Here is a 16871-nt window from a genome sequence, read left to right on the forward strand (position 1 = left end):
CACTAAACAGTGTTGATTTTTACTGTTTTTGGAAGGGCTGATGGCTTTTCATCATCGTGATTGGTTACTGCGTGCACGACCTCAAACCGCAGAATAGAAAATCCATAATAAGTGGAAGCCCAGAATTCGCCACACTTCCGGTGATTTCTTTTGAAGACTGTTGATGTGATTGACAAAATAACTGTCAGATGAGCCTGGAAACGGGGAGGGATGTCACTTGAAAAATGGCTACCGAGGAGACTTAGGAACGCTCACATTGATTAAAAAATCATTGGTTAACCTACTCTAATTTGAAAATCAAATGAAATCTGAGGGACCAAATAACGCCGCGTTGTGTTTTTATTTTTGTTTCGTTTGAATGACCCAAGGACTTCAGTTGGGCGCGATGGGGCTTCAAACTTTGTTGATTTTGCACTCTTTCCAATGGAGCTTGAATTAGTTCTGCGCACCTGCAAGTCTCTGGTCATCGGCGCATACACAACAGCAATGCAAATCAGCACTGGGACCTGTGGGCACATAGGGCGGGGGGGGGGCAACAGCACTACCGTTGGGTGGGAGGCGACGATAAGCATTCTGCAGTTTTACACATAAAATTAGTAGTTTTCAAACAAATTCTATTTTGGGCCCCCGGATCCTGTAGACCAGGATATGCTATGGAACATTTCTATTCGAGGAGTAAGGTTGGCGTATAGTGTTTCTTTTGTCGCCTTCCGCTTCTAGGGGCCTGGTTCGAATCCGGCTTTTTCCACATGTGGATTGGACTTTGAGTCCCTTCCCGATCCCCTACACATTTATCTGAGGTTTTCCTCCCACCTCTAAAACTGAACATGTCTTCTTCACCCATTATCATCTTGTGATTGGCGCTAAATGCGCATCAAATAAACACAAACAAAGTTTTGAGTTTAGTTATTAAACATCTCTCTTTGTATGGTTTTCCGAAATAATGGTTTATTCTGACTGATAAGTCACCTCAAAACTCCCCCCTTGATATTCTTCCGGTAAGGACCAAAGAGCCAGAGCAAAAATGATTATAAAGGCAAACTCCGGCTCCTTCGTCTGTCATAAGAAAAAACACGACCCTAGGAAAAACCTCAACTAGGCAGTGCATCGAAAAAACCTCCATCAAAATAACCTTAAGAAAGGTGGTCCGGGTCCCATTTTTCTTTAAATGCAGTTCTTGTAGTTTCTTGCTGACAAACAATAACCAGACAGGATTATTCGTCCAACAAAGGGTCACAGCTGGTATTGGAGTGATCCGAGAGTACGGCAGAGTGAACAACTCGGTAAATGGCATTTTGTTGTTTGTTTGGTTTTTTTGTTATGCCGATGGTAAATGGATCGACGCGACTCGAGTCCCTAATCAGTAGACCAGACCACACCAGCAAAGGGTCCTTAAAAGTAGAGCCACTGTTTTACGAAAAATATTTGCAATTATCGAATAACAGTGTCATATGTTCATGTGTTATTATCATCAAGTGAACTGAGGTAGCCAAAAGGCAAAATGACTTTATCTCTTGTTTTTATTATTCGTACTTTGTTAAAATAATTGTGATCTCATGTACACTGTACGTGCAAGCTTCAGTTTGTTTTTTCACGCATTCTTAAGTTATTACCTGACTCATGATACAACTTTCACATAATTTATAGAAGACATTATACTTAGACGCGGAGCTGATACTGACATCATTTCTGATCAGCGGACTGCTCAGTTTCTCTCAGCTCTTCATACCCTACGTGTTGAATCGTAGCTATTCCTTTGTACAAATGACCCTCACGTCAGTGAGTTTAAGCAAGTTTGCCAACCAATGGTAGCAATGCGCATGCACCAGCCTTATTTGTATATTTCATGGAAAGGTCCATTGCATGAGGTGACAGATGAAATGGTCTGTTCCTCGTGGAATAGACCGTTTCACCTGCCAACAATGAAACCATTTCATCATGCAACGAACACCTTCGGGTTGGTTACGCTTCAGCTTCTAGTGGTACAAGTTTCTAAATGGCAAAACGACGAGTGATCCAGCCCTGCGGTTCATAATTCTACGAAATAATTATAAGTACTTGTTTTTGTAATTAATGCATAGTAATGCTGCCAAACATGAGGAAACAGATAAATGCTGACAAACGATGAAACGACCTCGGAATATCATGTCGAAAAATTAACGGATTCACAACTGGACAACTCAGGTATTTAGAAAATCATATGAAGAGGACTTATACAGGTGTTGTAGAAAACAAATAGTGAATGTTTCGCATTCGTGTAATGGTTGGAATAAGTGCATTCAGGTGAATCGGTGTATTCCACGAGGCGAATTATTCTCACCATCGCACTCATAAACATTCGTTATTTGCATAGCATCCGCCTCAAAAAGAAGCACTTCCTCATCCGGTAAAAAGAGCCACGTTTAGTCGGGAGAATTGGTATATAGCGATGCAACTGTGACGTGTGCATTTACTTAATTGTCGTTCGTGAACCAGCGAAGTTCAGTTCCGACCAAAGGAGCCCCCATTACTAAGAATAAGGCGCCATCTCTTGGTCCAGCTTGAGGCCCAAAGGGGCTTTGTTTACAGTCATATCGTAGAGCACTTCATTCGTCCTGCGGGGAAGTCTACTTTGTGCGGACCCTGTGGAACAAACGCACTGGCTTGTAAAAAACCCAAAGATGAGAGTGCGAAAAAGTCGGTATCAAACAACATCTCATTCCCCTAATCTCCAGCACCACTAAATTTGTATGATGTACTAAATATTACGTCCACTTGGGCATCATTGGAAATGAGCTGCTGGGTATCAAGAGCATGATGTGAGCAAGTTTTTCGAATTCTTCAAATTTTGAAGTTTAACCATAACCTCTGTCTTTAAATATTGGCAAAAACAACCCTTCTTGTTTCACCCAATATTTAGTTTTTCCCGCAAAAGCACGCATGTTTGCGTATAGTCCAGATGTTGATCAAGTTTCCAGTCATAATTCATCGCGGCGACTTCAGTTCTATAATGCGAATGAAATTAATTTGGGAAGGTGGCATATTTTTGCACTGTACTGCGCCATTTTCCCCTGTTTCCTTTAGGACTATTTCACAAACATCTTGCTCTGATGAACTTCAAACCTTATATTGAGTATCTGAATTGTTATTTAAAAATTTCAAGTGACTTGAAATCTCTTTTGAAGTAGGAAAACTGGCGTCCAAAATTGGGCACGTTCCCTGGACGCTGATCGAACTTCCGTTAGACCGTGCGTTTCTGTATCAACTGGCTGTGGCTGAGAGTAACTTGAAAATGGGAAATAACTACCGCCTCAGGCAAGTGGCTTCCATAGGTGGACGTGTTTCTCTAAGCCGGAACTGGGCTTCTAAGAAATAATAAAGTAGACTAATATGTAGGCATACATGTGCTCATTTTCCAACTTTGCATGTAACTTTTCTGAGATTCAGAAATAAAATGTTTTTAATCAGCGCTCCTATGATGACCAAACTTCAAATGTAGTTTTCCAGTGTCTTTCATTTCCAGTCTATTCTGACACTGATTGTGGGAATTGGATCAAGAATATCAGCGCTGGAGCTGTAGCCGCATAAGCATGTTATGTTTGTCCCCACAAGACTTGAACAATTCTTGTGTAATTGCATTTATCATATTAGAACACGTTTTTGTATATTGTAAGAATATTGTGCAAAACATCTAAACTAAAATAAAAGCTCCTTTTGCTTCAACTCAGATGGACACAGAAATTTGGTCAACAAAGACTTGTTTAGGATCTTCGCAATTTACAATCAAAACCTTGGAAATAGGAAAATATTTCTTGTAATAGCATAAAAAGTATTTGGCTACCGTTTAAAATTCCAAGTCTCTAATCTGAACTTCTGGTCCCATCTTCGTTTTATGAAACCTTTCCAGTGTTGAGTTTATGAATAAAGTGACTCAAACTCTCTAATGTATTTAAAGATGAATCGTATAAAGTGGTCTATGGATTAGTTTTTGATTCAGCTGTGCATTCTATGCTGCTTTGGTGGTCAACAGCCCTTGCAGCATATTAATATGTACCATGAGCCTTCATCTACACTTGTTATAGCCATAAAAAAGTTATGGAAAGTAACACAATGGCATAATACACTAAAGGATACGTTAGTAACATCTCGAGAGGTAAACGAGGATGTAATGTTATTATTTTGGGGCTACACAATCTAATTATGGGTATCTAATAATCGTGAATTTATATTTCAAATTGGAGGCATAGATATTGAATGGCAGTTCCTGTTCCACCCTGCTCTGCATCATACGTGTATGATGCAGAGATCACCGGTATTTTCAGGTCAGAATGTCTTTACAGCACTTCCCTTATCCTTCAAGGAGCAGCAAATGTGTTATTTCGTTGATCTCTGCTGTGAATTTTGAGTTTCTCTTCCTAATAATCCAACAAATGGTGAGAACGGTAACATACAACCCATGCTTCATTTATGCTCTCGATACTAAGAAGCAAGAATCGATACTGTTAGGTTGGATGGTGGCACTCGCCCTTTCTTTCAAAAGACCGCTGTGAGCAGTGTAGTATAAGTTAATTTTTGAGAACAATTGTGAAGTAAGAGTGATGGAATATAAGGAAAGATTTTTTCAGGATCTTTATTTTTGTAGCTTCGTGTGTTACGATAGGAAAACTCAATATGGAAAGATATCACTGGTGACATTTTTGCAATCAAATTCGTGTTGAATTTTTGGTCGTGATGAGTGAGCCAATTAGGTCATATTTAAACTGCGGGCACTATTCCCTCTGAAAAGTCTTGCAAGTATGAAACACACCATACTCTACACATATGTATAACTTTTATTTCAAATAAACCACTAGTTTGTTAAAAAATCATTGCTTTTATCGTTTATCAACATAAAACGCGTCGTCTGCTAACACAAAAACGCCATGTATGCAGATTAGCAGTTAAGGGTATTGAGCAAGTGCAGTTCTGAATCCACTAAATTTCAGTTGGGCAGTGAGACGCGAACACATATGCTGGCTTTGGCCCTCGGTAAATGTTCTTTTTCACAAGTCGGTCATACTGAATTGAAAGCGTGGTTAACTGTTTGTGTTAGCCCCTGATAATGAGCATGAGATCACTGGAAATAAGACTTCATTACAAATTAATGTCATTCATGCCGATGACAAGTTTAAAATTTGTTAATAATTATATCTAAATGTCTCACGCCACATTAGAAACAAACACGAAAGTGAGGCATGGAAACCAAGGAAGTCTGGCACCACCCCATTTAACAAATTACACTGAATAAGATTGATTCTGGAAACATAATAAATGTTTTCCTGGACGAACAACATTTAAGATGAACACAGTGTTTTCGAATCAATTGATCTTTCTGGTATCTTAATTCATAGCCATAGTATTTAACGAAACGAGCATTCTATCCCAACGAGAAAACAACACACTGGTTTCCTTTCCTCCCAAACCGTGGGGCAACACCTCGAGATAGAATAATTAGGAATTGTTCTTAATGAAAATGCTACCTGCCGGGCCGGTGCTACCCAATAGGAAGATTTTATGTCACCGAAAACATGCACAGGCAGTTCGTCGCCTAGCCTTTAGTCAGGGCTCGCGTAGTAAAGACGCTGATCTTTTTTACGTGACCTGTCACTGTACTATTTCGTCCGGTGCGCCATGCGCGCCTTGACTGAAGGCTTTTCGCTGCCGAGTTAGGTCGGCAGCATTAATTCTGGGGCTAAGCCGTTATTCTGGAAGTAACAAGCTATGAGGGGCCAGCTGTAGCATCTTTTTTTCGAGATTTTTTTCCCTCAAACCTCCTTCCAGGTGCACTTCGTAGCCAAAGACAGAGCAATGGGAATAACGGAATTTTGGTCTGTGTTTTTGTCTAGCAATTTCTAAATGTAAACCGGCCCAAATTTTAAGTAAAATTCATGCGCTGCCATTCAGTTTTGACAACATCGATACACAGACAGTCGTACTTTGTAGCGGATTTGAAGTCCTACTCTTTTTAGGGCTTTGTTTGCAACTAAGTAATTGTTTTCTTCTCCATTGCTAGGTTTTCCAATTGCTTTCTTTTTTTAAAATCGATTCCTGTTATGTTGGTAATCGGGAATATAACCTTGTTTTATTTTTAACTTCCCATATACAAATAACTAATTATATTTCATTTTCCTTTATAAGAATGCAAAATAACCAGATCACAACACGGATTCAACAAAAATTACATTTAACAAACCTTCAAACATAATTATGCATAAAAACATAACAATATCCCTTGTTTTCAATTGAATGACTACGACCACGTCATTTTGAACTTTTCACTTTCACTGTTTTTCCATCAAGCAATTCTGATTCTGGACATAACGAGAGTTTGAAATATATTTCTCGAAATCGGGCAATTATACAGACTTCAAACTAAAAACAAAACCAAAACCGAACTTAAATTGCTTGAAGTGTATCTAGTCCACTTTCTGTCAAAAGGCATGCTTATATATCAAAAGCTATGACTGTTATTACTGTCAACAGTAAGAGTCGGGTTAACTATTTTTCATATGAAGCAAATCCTTCCCTATGATATTCCAATAAAATCAGGCGATACTGTGATACAAAGCTTACTATATAAGCAATATACTAAGCAAAGCGAGCAATTCATTGCAAGGTTTTCAAGCTAATGCAATGCAAACACAACTAGCAATAAAATGTTAATACCTTTGTATCAATTTAGTATCTGGGTAGCAGATCAAAACCAAAAATACATAACACATAACTCATATATGAAAGCAAGTTTTTGTGCCCACAATTAAAGATATCATTTGATAACCATATCCATACGTTTATCCATTCAGCATTAATCCGACGATTTTCACAAACGTATTTTCTGATATAAGTTACCATTCACATCAAACTCACTCCCAGGCATGAGACTCAATTATTGCTTGTCAAGAAGATATATGATTTCAAAGGTCATGTTTTTACACCTATACAGCTTTGCAATATCATCGGTAACCACCCTGATTATGAACGACGAACAAATGCATGCCACTACTGGAGATCATAGCATGCAGTTGAAAGGCCCCCGGCATGTCCAGAGTAAACCTTGACAAGTTTAATCTTGTGAGATTAAAATGTGTTTACGTCTTGACAAAAAGTATTATGAAGGTAAGTGTAACAATTGACAAAAAGTATTATGAAGGTAATTGTAACAATTGAACACAGAAAATCCTGAAGAGTCTCTCACTGTTATTAAACACAAATAACTAAAAAAGCATCTTCTAAAACAAAATACATCTCTAGGGTTCTGTCTCACACATTTCCCAGTTAACCTCTTCATGCTGAGTACAAACCTGCCATTTATTCTCCCTCATCTACAATGATCTATTCAATCCAACAATATTATGGCAGTGCTACTAAAATAAAAACACTATTTCTTTTTTTCTACCACTATGACAAAGATCAATTCAAATTTCACGCACACAGTGAAGTGTTTTACCTCACTTCTGAGTAATATTTTTGAACAAGAACATTTAAAACACAACAACACTAGCAATAAAAAATTAGCCTTGTTGTATCAACCTGGACCAAATATTATTTTAAATCCCCTTTGGATGAGACAATATCGAAGTACCTGTGAATAACACGTGTCCTTCAAAACGAATAATTTGACTTAATTCGGAAAAAAAACCATGGCATTCGAATGTAGCCACTGTAGAATTCGTCACAGTACTTTTAGTACAAAACCTCATTTTGGAGGACCAAAATCATATACTGTATGTTCACCAAACTCTAACTCGAATAATCTGACTTGATGCAAAACGTTGCGTCAGAATGCAGACGCTCATTAATTCAATAAATTGTTTTTTGTGTAAAACCTCATTTTGAAGGACCAAAATCATATTTGTTCACAAAAGAGCACTAATTACTATATTAACATCAGTTTAAATCACGTGGTTTTGTTTTGAACCAACTTCTTTCATCAACCAAGGAGACACAAATTTCCGTGGCGCTATCTCAGACCTAGCAGAGTTTAACTTCGTATAAGTACTACTTTGTATGTCTATAATACCGGTAAACTGTTCAGTCTAATAATATTACTAATGTGACACAAGATTAAAAATAATCTTTTAATATCTTAGGCAGAAAGAAGCACAAACTTTGGATGAAATTTAACTCTGCTTTGCTTAATTTTTCCACCGTTCTTAAATTTACAACCAACAAGGGCCTGCATAAAACCATCCTTGGTGCTTGTATCTCTGTGGTAATTATGTATTCTGTGATGCTTTGCCACAAACCTGACTCAGATCAGCTTTCTTGATAAATTAAACTGTTTAAGTAACAATCATCACAAATCGTGATATGAAACTACATGTACATGGCTTTCTGTTACTTTACACTGTGAACAGAAAGATTCCTCCAAGAAGATCCAAATTCAATTTACGTTTAACACAGGCATAGGCTGTACTCGAACTGGTTCTTCTCCGAATCGCGTTCTTTTTATCATTCGACAAGAAATTTATTTCCACGCCACAGCAGTCGATAGAAAAGTCAAAAGCTTCAAATTACTCTGCATATGTATACATATAGTATCGACATAGTATCAGTATTATTTACCAGGTAAGGAAATTGGCACATTGTTATCTGCATACAGGGATTAAACTCAGACGGTAACCCTAGTCAAATTAACTTCAGCTTTCATCCTTCTGATATGTTTATACAACGACATTCACACTCGTTCCTTTTGAAACCATCTCATTTATGTCATCCAAATCGTCTCGTGCAAAGCTACCAAATTGAACAACTACTCTCAGTATAGTAAAAACATCAGCGTTGGCTATCGTAATATAAAATCAAAATAGAATTTCCGTTATTCACCGTATTTATACGTTTTTTTAATATTAAGTGCCCCTTTTTATATTATATGGTTCTCATATCTTTTTTCAATTGCGGAAGGGTCGGTCAGGGTGGAACAAAATTCTTGAAAAATCCATGCAGCTGCCTTATAGATAACTGAATAAACCATGCCAAGTGCACTATGTATAGGCCTACGTGTCACTTGTTTTTATGTTGCCGTGATTGTCTTTGTTCGTTAGCTGAGTACAGAGAAATATTTTTTATTGATACCCAACGCGCTACCAGGCTCATTGGAATACACCGTACAGGTGTTCTTGTGTACAGTGTGTATCTATGTGGTGCACCTATGTTTCCATTTTTTTACCAGTGGCGCTCCGTACATGTTGTACATTCATCCTGTAGGAGGCTACCGCTCGGTCAAGTACGGCAGTGATGCCGCATCTTGGAATTCGACTGTCGCTGCGTTGATGCTTGGCCGAATTCGTATCTCACATGTATATTTTCAGGGCAGCTCTTGTACAAGTCTTCACAACCTACTTGTTTTTATATGTAAGCAAGGTCTTCTCTGCAGTGTCGGTAGAAATAAGGGGTTTTTCCGGGCGGAGCCAAAAATAGGGTCAGTCGGAATTGAGAACCATAGAATTTAAAAAGGGTGCCCTTTCGGTCACAATTAACTTTTTCAATGGTACAGGCTTTGGGGCCTATGCTTCATACAGAATATCAAACCATACACACATATAACGTTCAGATACCTCTCTTGAAAAGTTGATTGAAACTTTAATTAATATTCATTCCATACACATGATATCTCATGTTAGCACAAAAGCGAGGCCGCAGTGTACCTTTTATTGCCTGTGGAGTGTCTAGCGAGGAATTGTGTTTTTCGTATCATGGATGTTATACTGTTTGTATATGGTTTATGCTTATACATTCTTATATTGGAAATAACCAGCGTCTATGAAAGCCAGTAATTCGTTGCTACGGCTATTTACAACAAATGCTCGTGCTATCTGGCAGAAGGGGAATTCGAAGATGGTCTTAGGTGTATTACGCTGCTTTTTTTACTGGTGATCTGAGCATTGTACGTTTTCATTTGATTCTACACATCTTTAGTTTCTACATTCATTACAGGTTATCCATGTGACGTGATCATACTGTCTTGCAATGCTGTCGTGTTTATTCAAAGGCTCTAAAGGACAAGAGTTTACCGAACAACATACCGTGTGAAATCAAATGATACAAATGTTTTTTTTTTAACTGACCCAGAGGCCATGTATTAGAGAACGAGAAGTCGAAGACCATGCAATGTTAGATTCCAGAGCAAATTTTATAAGACCAAAAACTGTGTTGTTTGGTTTATCGACTCTGCCAATATCGAGAAGAGTTTGCTCGATCATACAACCACGATGTAAGAAGGAATATTTGGGCTGGCTATCCGTAAAAGGTGAGACAGCCTACAGGGCTTTCAGAAAGAGGAAAAGAGTGTTCAAGGAAGAAAACCACTTTGAGCAATTTCATTTCTCAGATAGTTGTATGATATGGGAGAATTTTGGAGGCTGGAGAATAAAATTATCCCTGTACCGTTTACATAGATATCTCACACGAAATTAGACGTCGGAAGCTGCAGATCTCGAGTAGAAGGTAATGATGAAATAAAGAATAGGGTTAAAAGGAAAGATGGATCAAGTCATAACATTTTATACGTGCCTTGCACACAATGTCTTTTTACTCTTAAGATTATGCTTGCTGGTGTTACTGACATTCTGCTGCAATCGTGCTTAAGATTTCTGGTATTCCTGGAGGCGCTTTGGAGAAGACTTGTGAAGAAGCTGATAAAAACTGCAATCGTATATGAGAAATCAATCACATCTACACGCAACTGTTTCAAATGAGAACAATCTGCAAAGGCCCTACATCTGGATTACAGGTTTCTAACAAAACCACCTGTTTATCCAAAGTACAGAAATTTTACCATCTTGTCGTAGCCTAAATAATTCAGAGTAAGAATGACAATATGGAGGGAACGGAGAAAGCTGAACACCTTGGTGTGCGGTCTTTTGACTAATAAAATATCAGCCACTAATGCAGCCCCCCAGCTTGCATCTACATCTGCAACTCTGCTGTACTCTCCTCACTCTCATGATCCTTTTCGAATACCATAAATGCGCGGGCCCCATATAAGACACCTGTTACAACATGAGTCGCCACCCCCGTGTCAAATACTTCAGGATGCTGAACCTCCTGCTTGGCTAGATGATCCATTGACAGCTCTACAAACTTCGTGGTGGTTTTGTAGTGCATAGTCACGCGAGCCTTTTTATTGGAGGATTTCCTGTTGAAGAGAAACCCGGCTGAGCCTTCCACCCCAACGCCGACGAGCTCGCTCAAAAAACTAGCTTTCAGCGACGCTCCAATGTCAAGAGAGGACTCCTTGTCTTCCAATCTATCCTTATCTTTAATTACGGTGAAGCTTTTGGGCTGAGCATACTCTCTAATGATTTTTCCAGAACGTCTAGGTCCCAGAGTGTTAACCCAGGAACCAGGCTGTCTTTCCGACAATCATAAAGCATGCCCAGCCGCATTGGACGCTCTAAGGCAGCCCGTTCTGACGTGTCTTGCTCCAAGTTGATCTCCTCCATGAAACGCCTAAAACGAGCCTGCCTTGGCATTGATTGCTCTGGTATAACTCTAACTGCCATCTGTGCGAGAAAAAATACTTTTCGTTGCTACTGAATTTTACACAAAATGTGAAAGCGATAAAGCTATTGTACATGCGTGTGTTCTAATTGATCAGTTCCGAATTATTTTCGGGGTTAGACTTTTTTCTTTTCTGTTTCGCTTTTCCAATTGAGACTAAGAGAAAAGAGAAAAAGCTGGGATGTATTCCTATAATGTCCTATAACGTTGACGATGAGCTTGGCCGAACGATTCGCTTTCGGTTCTGAAACAATGAGTGCATTAGACTAACTAGACAGATGATAAAACAAAATGAGAGTACCGTTTTTGTTTTAAAAAGTGTATCGTGAAGATTTGAGACTGAGCCCAGTCGTGGCATGTTCGACCTCTCAAAATTTAAGTTTAGTCACAACCTACATGAGAATGGTGTCGACTGGTACACCCAACAGTTGCTGTTTTCTCAGCACGAGATAAGGGGCGTAAATGGGAGGGGTTATATCCCCTACTGTTTTAGGGAGAGGGATAGGCTATTGAATATTCCACCACCACCACTTTTTGTCTTGCCTGGAGGGTCACGTGCTGGAGGAAAGATATAAAACGCGCGTCAAACGTGACGACCACTTGGTCTATCCTGTCCAAGGGGGAGGGGTGTTGCCTCGGGACTCTTAGGGTGACTGTGACGACGCGCAGGTTCTAGTTGGTTTATATATGTATGAGCCAAGAAGAGGATGGGGGAGTCATCCTCTCTCTGGCTCCATATATTTATTCTATTCTGGGCCCAGAGGCCACCTGTAAAGATATGGTAAACACTTTTCAGTTACATTTCTACATTTAGAATTTTAGGACAAATGTGACTTACAAAAAATCATACACACACGTGCTTGAGGCAGATGTTCATATATTAAACCGATAAAACAAAGGATGACAGCCTCAAGAAAAACATGCAGGGATGACGGCATCAAGCACCAAAAGATTGAACTGCGAACAGACAGGCCAGCCCTGCGCACTGACTGAGTAACACACCGTACTTTCACACACTATAAACACCCAATTCCATTCCTGAAATGCACGATAAAGCCACAAATCCACATGACCCTTACAGAATTATGACGGTGATTACAGGGTATACAGTTGTGTAATTAAACTTGTTTAACTTGTGGAAAATGAAATGCCCAAATAATCCAGTATGAATTAATTTAATACATGTATCTGAAATTATCCACTAATCAAAGCCCTCCAAAGATCACTAGTTCGTTAACACGAACAATACACCAAAGAACATGTCATCAGTGTAAACATGGGTTGCATACCCTTGTGCATTTTGTTGTAGTTCTACCTTAACTTCGCAAAAAAAGTCTCTTCCACAACTGCTTAGTACTTTCCAACAATATCACTTTACTAATCTATATTAATTGCCCGACACTATAAAAGGCATGTGAGAGGTGATCATATGAGCATTCAGTAAAATGATTGTTTTGAAAAGTGAGCAAAAAAACAACACATTTACCTGTAAGATATGGCAGGCACTGCCTTGCATGCCTAGCAACCGCATTGTGCTGAACTTTGAACGAGTAACATGTAGCTCGTGTAAAGTACAAAAAAATGAACCAAATACAATCTAAGCAACACTATGACTACAATTACTTTATAAAGGAATATCCTTAATCACAATAAACATAATGGTTCAATCTATTGTTCCCTTTTCCTCACTAAGGAATTGACTGAGATGCCTGTACAAAATCAACAATAAGATCAATGTAGTATCTTTTCAAGTCAAAGAATGGATAGTCTCCACTCAAGTCGCATTACAAATTACAGTAGAGGAAGTAAAGTCGAAATAGAATAAAGAGCCAGAGAAAGGAGTATGGAAGAAAGAACACCAAAAAACCCACAACTAGTGATCCATTACCTTAAGTTTCAAAGTAAAAGTAATATTTATGGGTACTTTCATCAGCTGCATCATTTGAAACAGCTTCTTGACAACGTAATCTGTAAGATAATTAAACGGGTTATATTGCTCATAAACAGACCTAAAAATTGTTCGGTCTTGGGAACAGAATTTACTGATGAAAACCCAGCTGACGCTTTGACCTATTATGATGCTTATTGTTCAGACTCAACACAGAATGTCACTTTTCTCAATACAGGAAAGTTGCTTAATTAGGGTTGAATTTTTTGGTGTCCAGTATTTATTGTTGATGTCCCCATCCTGTGAAAAGACTTAACACTTTCAACTCATGAAGTCAAAATAAAAGGGAAAACAATTTTTATCTCAAGGTTGCAAAACGAGTCATGATATCCGTTTACATTACACTTCTGCACAGATTTACTGGGATTTTAGCAAAATTTTAATAGGTTGGCTGTGAAACAGAGTTGAATCCCAAACATTCATTCTAATTCAATACAAATATTTTTCAAACAATGTAAAGTAATTAGGCCTCGACGAACCTTAACTGAAAATTCCGAGGTCCTCACTCCAAAGTCCTGAGGTCAAGGCCGAAACTTCTGAGTATCATGGCACTACACCGTTTTTTTCACAGCCACTAACATTGAACCCAATTCCTGTTTGCAAAGCACACTCCACCTACCTGCCTTTAATTGCAGTGTGTTTCTCCGAGGAGCTCTTCCTCACACGTTGTCTCTTTAGGTTGGTAAGCACGCAACTAGTCTAAGTTGTGTGAGCACTTCAAACGCTAGCACACACCCTGCATCATACACGCTGTTGATTGGTCAATGCCAACGTTAATAATATTTATATAAAGCCGAGTGTCTCGCCAGGATAGACTAGTTCAATAATAAATTCTCATTTACGTGCGCATACGCACATTCTCGGTTAACGACGTAAGCAAAACAAACAAACAAACAAACAAACAAACAAACACCCCAACAACCCCAACACCCCAACAAACAAAGAAACAAACACCCCAACAACCCGACAAAAAAAACAAACAAACAAAACACAAACAAGCATGTCCAATAAACTACTGCCTAAATTCGAACGCGCAATGCACTCAGTGATACTTTTTAGTGTTCAAATTTGAAGTGATCAATTAGAAAAACACACACTACTTGAAAACGGAACAGATAAAAAATAATGCGCCTGTCTGACCTGCATGCAGTCGCTTCTAAAATCACCTGCACAGTAATCACCGTCAAACAGGTTTGGCAAACGACACGGCACGACTGCACGCTCAGCTTGTTCACGACTGTCACAATGGTTTTCTTTTCTGCAAGTACAGTATTGAATTGTCCTGTGTAAACTCACCCCCCGGTTTTTGAGAATGGAACAGCCAGATTAAGAGTTTTCTATGGAGCTCAAAGTAGTTTATTATGCAAATTAGAAATGCAAATTTGAGTATGCTCCACTGATTCAGATGGGGAGTGCAGTGTGGATGTATGTATTGCAGGGCAGACACACCCAAGCTTTCTGTGTGAATAGATATGCATGTACATACTGTGTGTGACAGCTAATGCTTATAACAAAGTGCATTTCAGATGTACGTCTTTCAAGAATGATACATGTAGTTGCCAGTTGGAAAACTGTAAGTGTAACCTTATTTTTATTTTCAAATTAGCTACACTATTCTATAAGCAAGTAGTTTGGAGTATTTTTGTGTGTCTTACTGTGACAGATATTAGCGAGAGATGTAAAATTAAGCATGGTTTATACGCATCTTATGATAACCATCCCCAAGAAATTATGATAGAGGCAGAGTAACTGTTTCCATGTTCTTTAAAGAATTTGTACATAAAATGTTTTTTTTTCTCTATTTAACCAAAGGGCTACCCGGTAGGGCCAGCATAGTGGTAGCCACTTGGCCCCGCCCACAGGGAATATTGCCCGTTGGGCCATCGAAATGTACATGTATGCCAAGGCTTTGGGGGGACAATCTGATAGGCAGCCTGTCTGCTCTGGGCGGATGCCTCGTTCTGTGTGAACGCCATGCTTGGGTAGGACGCCTCGTTCTGTGTGAATGCCATGCTTGGGTAGGACGCATCGTTCTGTGTGAACGCCATGCTTGGGCGGATGCCTCTTTCTGTGTGAACGCCATGCTTGGGTAGTACGCCTTGTTCTGTGTGAACGCCATGCTTTGATGGACCCCTTGTTCTGTGGGAACGCCCGCTCTGTGTGGACCCTCGTTCTTTTGTATGAACACCATACTCTGGCTGGATCCTCGTTCTGTGTGAATGCCCCGCACTGTGTGGACCTCCCCCCCATTCCGTGGGAACGCCCAGGTATGTGTGGACCCTTATTCTCTGCGATCAGCCTGAGACTGGGAACAACCCCAACTCTTGGAGGACTCTGGTGCTGAGTGATTGTTCATTGCCCTGGGGGCACCCTTTCTAGAAGGCCAGCAACATTTAGCACCTGGGGAGAAGTATATAGTGTCGGCTGAACCATTGTAATAGCTGATATCTGTTGAATGACGTTTATGTAAATTTAAGATTAGAGGTAATTGTAAATATATTCATGTATCACCTTTTGAATTGAATTAAATTATTATATTTTGTTTCGTATTTGCAAACGTTGGGTATGGTTTTGTGGCACCCTAGTTTCAACTATTCACTGTGACCTCACACACGGGAAGCACAGACTCGTGATGTGACAACGACGACTGATCCCTGTTTGTACAACTTCACGGCTACGGTATTTGCGAAGAACTCTAATCACGGTAATAGTTTATGTTAACTCTGTTTGTGCGCTTTCATATTCTGCAACATGCAGGCGCGTTTTCTGTTGGAGACAAATATAGAATGACGTCACACATACCTGTTCGATTACTTAGACTAAGATCTTTTGGAATTGCGTAACACTCACTAAGCATGTCCAGACTTGTTTTCCTTTATAGCTAAATGCATCCATGACAAATTACAACGTCTGCAATAGAATTATACAAAGCTCGAATCAAAGAGCACAGCATCAGTTTGTGTCAAATCGTCTTCGCCGCCACATCTCTCACTTCACTCTTATTGCATGCACATTCCGTGCTGAATAACCCGTAACGTCTCTTCTCTCATCTCTTCCAGTGTTCGTATTTGAAGCAAGTGACATTAGTCAGGACCAAACCTTCCAGTATCAAGAAAAACCGTAAAAGGTATCCTTTTAGTAAAGAGTACAAGTAAAAAGTACAAGTTTCTGTGCTAAAGCGTATGAATAGAGTCTGAACATCGTTCTGGCTTGTTGAAGTCACGAATGGTCTTGGTGTTTAAGCAAAAAAAGCACTAAATTTTCCGAGGCAATTGATTTTAAGTTTGTCTTCATTTGTATGTAGAATGACTTCCATTTAGATTGCCAAACTACATGTACTTCTGTCATCAAAATATCTTTCTTTAATAAGTCCTGACATTCCAACGAAAGTCAAAAGACCGGT

The 16871-nt window shown here is 39.2% G+C and overlaps 1 long non-coding RNA gene across 1 annotated transcript; it reads right to left on the minus strand.

Annotated features, from left to right (window-relative positions):
• Window positions 1-6340: 6340 nt before the first annotated feature.
• On the minus strand, window positions 6341-14256 carry LOC147796305 (uncharacterized). Its single transcript, XR_015428214.1, has 2 exons — window positions 12064-14256; window positions 6341-11522 (listed from the first exon to the last, which is right to left on the minus strand). It is a non-coding gene; the product is annotated as an uncharacterized LOC147796305 (long non-coding RNA).
• Between the last annotated feature and the right edge of the window lie 2615 nt (window positions 14257-16871).

The sequence above is a fragment of the Acanthaster planci genome, linkage group LG17, assembly GCF_054643075.1.
Source record: "Acanthaster planci isolate LZ-2023a linkage group LG17, COTS_SCS, whole genome shotgun sequence".
NCBI classification, from domain to species: Eukaryota; Metazoa; Echinodermata; class Asteroidea; order Valvatida; family Acanthasteridae; genus Acanthaster; species Acanthaster planci.